The 5,575-nt window shown below is 44.1% G+C and overlaps 1 pseudogene; it reads right to left on the minus strand.

The window, feature by feature from the left end:
• Positions 1 to 1,122: 1,122 nt before the first annotated feature.
• LOC147462621 (uncharacterized) lies at positions 1,123 to 3,080 on the minus strand (annotated as a pseudogene).
• Between the last annotated feature and the right edge of the window lie 2,495 nt (positions 3,081 to 5,575).

Below are 5,575 nucleotides of genomic sequence, written 5' to 3' on the forward strand. Positions count from 1 at the left end.
GGAGCTTACTACTCAGAACCGCGTGAAAACTGATTGCAGGACACACACAACAAGAGCAGGGAAAGAAAGCTCTAGGCTGTTTTCAGCAGATGCAAAGCGAGGACCTCTGTCCAGATGCAATCACCTATGCATCATCTTGAAGGCATTGGGCTACACGCAGACGCTGATATGAGGCACAAAACTTCACAGTAAGTCAGAGACTGTTGAAAAAAGTGGTCGTGCTTGGAACTATCTTGCTCGATATGCATGCCAAATATGGTGCGCTTGGAAAAACACAAAAATTCACATCAATTTTAGTGGTATTGCGTGGCAAGGAAGCACTATCTTGCTCGATATGCATGGCAAATATGGTGCGCTTGAGAAAGCATAAAAAAGTGCTTGAGGAGCTTGCTGTCCAGAATGTCGGCTCTTGTAAGGCATTGATTGTGGGAATATATTGTTATTCAAAGGCTGCTGAAAAAAGATGTCGTGATTGGCACTGTCTTGGTTGATATGTATGCCAAATGTGGTGTGCTTGAGAAAGCACAAAAAGTGTAGGAGGAGCTTCCTATCCGGAATGTCACCTCCTCCAAGGACTACACTAATTGCGGGATTGCGCAACAAGAGCAGGTCCAGAACTCTCAAAGTCCAATTACCTACACAAGCATCTTGAAGGCATGTCGCTCTACGCAAGATGTTGATATGGGTACAAAAATTACATTGTCAAAAAATATGCCGTGCTTAATACTGTCTTGGTCGATATGTATGCCTAATGTTGTGCGCTTGAGAAAGCAAAAAAATTGCTTCAGGAGCTTTGTGTTTGGAATGTCAGCACTGATCGTGGGAAGTGCACAATGAAAGCTGGGCTCGAAAGCTCTAGGGTGTTTTCAGAAAATGCGAAGCGAGTGCCTCACACACAACAGGAGTAGGGTCAGAAAGTTCTCGGCTGTTTTCAGCGGACTCCAAGCGACGGCCTCTCTCCACCTACAATCACATATGCATGCATCTTGAAGGCCTGTGGCTATACGCAAGATGCCAATATGGGCAACGAAGCACTCTAGTTTTCCCTTCGTATTCTGGTATGGGTGTTTTGATAATGCATAATGACAAATAACAACCTTTGCAATAGCGCAGAAATAACCTTTAAAAAAAGCGCAGATCTGCAGCCGATAATAAGCAAAAAGACCACAGTGGATAATACCTGCTCTGAGAGGAAAGATAATAAGAAAAAAGACCACAGTGGATAATACCTGCTCTAAGGGGAGAGATGCTGCTTGCTACACTACCGCTGAGATGGCGCTGCAGTTGGGAGCTCTTCTAGTGCAGATGTCGAAAGACCTGCCTCGCTGGAACTAATGTATCGAGTCTGCTTGAAATGGGAGTAAAGCTTTGAGAGGGGAATCAAAGGCCTACTTGATCGGCTTTGGAAGGAACACACACACAGGGAAGCGTGAACTTACCCGAGGAGCTGGAGATGCTTGAGCTGTTGACGTCGAAATTGCCCAAATGCTGACTGCTCGTAAAAAAACCTAGCTTTACAAATTTACCACTCAATCACTTCCAGTTAGCAAAAGCGGGTTTGAACCCTGGTGGCCGGGTGGGGAGAGGACATGCGTGCTCTAACCATCAATTCAAGCCCTCCGGCAATGTGTAGAGGATCCTAGGCAGCTATGTGGCGATGGAACAAGAACTCTCTCTCTCTCTCTCTCTCTCTCTCTCTCTCTCTCTCTCTCTCTCTCTCTCTCTCTCTCTCTCTCTCTCTCTCTCTCTTGATATCAAGAAATGGTTTGGAAGATGGGATGCATGTCACTTGGTCAAGGATGCGTCGATCGACTCCCAAGTTAATGAGGCCTTCTTACAACGCCAATGTATCATGGCTTGGGAGAAATCTGGAGGTTCTCGCTTCAGCCATTACACCACACACGTTGCCCCAAACTACAAATCTCTCTTCTTCTCGGAACGAGGTAACCGAACCCATTCCTACATCCTTGAGCCCATCCCGTTGAGTGCGATCCGCACCATTGCCTCCATTCGTCTTAGCTCCCATTCTCTACGCTGCGAGACAGGACGTTGGGGCACTGGCGAGGAGTGTCATCGACTTTGCACCTTATGCCCTCGTCAAGTGCGAGAGAGTGAGTACCACACACTACTTGAGTGCTCAGCTTTTGACCACATTAGGTCCTCTTTTCCCCATATATTCAGCCATGAGCTCTCCCTACATACCTTCCTCTCCCAACCACGATGTGGACTCTCTATTGCGACGCTCATTTCAGCCATTTTTGAGCATCGAGAGTCACTTATGAACTCCACTCACACCACGTGACATGTTCATTTGGTCCCATAGGTCATATTTGACCTCCCAGGACGATAATAGAACTATCTATCTATCTCTCTCTCTCTCTCTCTCTCTCTCTCTCTCTTTGGTACTAAGAAACCAATATGTGCACACATAGTGCATAGAAAAGACCAGAGACCAAGTCATCTTATTTCCCAATATGTTGTAGCTTATGTTGTAGCTTTTACACCGCTAGGCATGTGTGCAACATAATAACCATTAAGAAAACGGGTTTCTCAAAATGTAGAGAAATTATTGGCTGCTAATGTTTTGCGAAAAGGAACTTGAATGTGGTCAAGTAGGTTCTCTTGAGGCCCCTTCTTTGTAAGTGTTGCTTGCACATAGAAACCCAACCATGGTACCATGGCAAGAGCACCCATTTTTTATCTTCTTCACCTTAAATTATTCAAGGGTAAGTGGATCCTCGATTAACCCCAAAGGATCAAACAGGAAACTCCCCAGATAGTTTATGCCACCCTGAAATAAGATTCTTAATGGCTCTAGTGTCTCGATACCACACTACCTTGTATATTCAGGTCCTACCATAAGAAGGAATTGGCACACAACAATCACCAAAATGCCTTGTCCTCCAGAAATGAAATCCATCTCAATACTATAAAAAAAAATGAGCAGGGCATGTCCGCAACAGAGGCATGTGCACTCCTCAACTATCACGCCTATCCTCTTGGCCTTGCACTCGCCACCTGCGCATGCCTGGGCACTCCTTTGCTACCGCATCTTGGCTCTTGCAGCCACCTGCGTCCATCCTGCTATTCAATTGCATCTTTCGTGATTCGGCAAAATAACTCTTTTTTAAATGTGTACAACATACCTGCAAGCATTTCTCCCTCTCTCTCACACCATTTTCCTCTTGAATAAAAGGTCTTGAGTTCAACTCTCCTCGTCAAATAGATCTTTGAGATCTCTAGGGATAGTTTCCTACGACGTTAAAATACTCTTCTTCTTGTTGTTGTTCTCCTTCTCTCTCTCTCTCTCTCTCTCTCTCTCTCTCTCTCTCTCTCTCTCTCTCTCCAATGTGTGGCAGGACAGAGAGGAATTAGGATGTATTCTTGTTCTTCAATGATTGACATTTTGTTGATAACTACACTTATGTGTTATCTTTGTGGACATAATCGCTTGTTTTGTGAGGTAATATGTGACAAAATACATGCTAACCACTCAAAATGCATCTCAATTGTCAAAAACAAATAAAAATTAGAAAAGTTTGATTAATCCAATCAAAATAGATACATGGGTACTTTGGGAATTTTAAAAATTTGAAGGCTATTTTGGGAATTTTGACAAATTAGAGGGGTTTGAGCTTGGCTACGAGGAAATTTACATAAGTTTTAGTGTAATTACCAACAAAAGCTTCTAATTTTGACTAAGAAAATGAGAGAATTTCAAGTTTGCCCTTACTTTCACCACGCCATGAAAGTATTCATCGATGCAAGAGAGAGAGCGAGAGAGAGAGAGAGAGAGAGAGAGAGAGAGAGAGAGAGAGAGAGAGATTAAATTTGTTATCCCCTCTTAGAGAACCATATATTGACACTTGATTAAATTATATCAAAGATAAAAGACAGTAGATAATAGATGAGAGAGAGAGAGAGAGGCTTACTAATGTATTTAAGGTGGCTCAGGGTAGTTCAATGTAGCCCCAATGTAACCACCCCCCCCCCCCCCCCCCCCCCCCCCCCCCCCCACCCCCTCCCTTATGTGTACGGTATGAGTATGAAATAATGAGGGGCTACCCCTATTGTATACGCTTATGTACAAAATCTAAAAACCCCCCTATTGTACACTCACGTGGTACTGTACGGAAAAACACAGTGAATCCCCAGGGCATAAAGGCGAGCATCTTGTAGAAGAGGGAGCCAACAAGGGTTGTCGAGAGGAGGGGCTGCTAGCGAAGTGAAGCCAATGGGGAATGTTCCCATCGGGGCATATGCCAAAGGAATCGAGCTTTGAGGGAGGTGTGTGCCCTTCTATAGGGATTGGTGATGGCCATGGTGCGGTCTAGAGTAGACCATATGAATCTTGTACATGGGTCTTTTTCGTTGAAGGAGAAGCTATCATTACCAGTTTTGGCGTCGTCTCTCCCCCTTCCCCCCCTTTCTTCTTGCTCGTTCTAGGGTGTCTGTTGTCGGTGTGTGTGAGCGTGTGCATCCCCGGGGTCCCCTGTGTTTGAGAGAGAGAAAGAGAGAGGTGTTGAGTTGCGAAAGAGTTGGAAGCGGGCAAGATCGATGTGATCATTGTCTAGAAACTGTGCGGTCGTGTGCGCATTGGGCGAAGTGCAGGTGAGGCCCTGCTAATGTGAATCATTTTTTTTAAAGGTGTTTTCGAGAGGATAGGGGTGTTGTGAATAACTTGAGCTATATAGGGGCCATTGCGTGTGTGTCGGGTGTGTTCCCCATTCCCCCTCTCCAACTTCTATTCGGTTCAACTCTCGGTCTCCTAGCAGTTGGTGGTCATGTCCCGATTCCTTCAAACCAATCTATTGGAAATAGTGACTCATGTAGCCCTAGACTAGCTTTAGTGTCACCCGATTTTCTTAACATTGCTCCCAAAAGATCTCTCGTGGAGTTCCTATGTTGGAATAGTTTTTGGTCCTTGGCCCAACATCCAATCTCTTATGGAGTACCCTTGGTATTTGGTTTGTTCTTCCTCCTCATGACTCATCATAACAAAGTTATTGTTAAAACAATCCCTAAATAGATAGGTTGGTAGATCCGCTAAACCCTTGTCTTTGATTTTGAAGATATAGATTATCTTCATGGGTGTTAACTATCTTGATTTGGCATGAGAAGTCCATAGAAGATCTTTGATGTTTCTATCCTCCCAACAATAGACTTCGATCCTAGGATTATCCGTGCTAAGACATTTCAAAGGCTTCAAATCAAGTTGATTGTATCCCTCGAATTCTAAAGTCGATGGTTCTTCTCTTGCTGCCATATCTTGAATTAAGGTAGTTACTTATAACCCCCATTTTTCTATCACATCAGGGTTTTCAACTTGCAAATACTGAATTTCGTTTTTATCCATATACATTTTCCCTTGCTTGTTTGTCCTAGGATCCAGGTAAACCTGAGCTCCATGACCATTAGTCTTGTAAAAGGTGAGTATGTGCTTATACCGCATTGTCATTCCAATTCCTGAATGAGTCGAATAGGAAGACATTTTAGATGTTGATTCTAAACAAGTGTCTGAGACTTCTTCAAAGATAGTGTCCAAGTGATTGCCTTGATTCACTCTCTCTTTGGT

Source organism: Adiantum capillus-veneris, chromosome 2 (assembly GCF_014529385.1).
Source record: "Adiantum capillus-veneris isolate H3 chromosome 2, ASM1452938v2, whole genome shotgun sequence".
Taxonomy (NCBI): Eukaryota; Viridiplantae; Streptophyta; class Polypodiopsida; order Polypodiales; family Pteridaceae; genus Adiantum; species Adiantum capillus-veneris.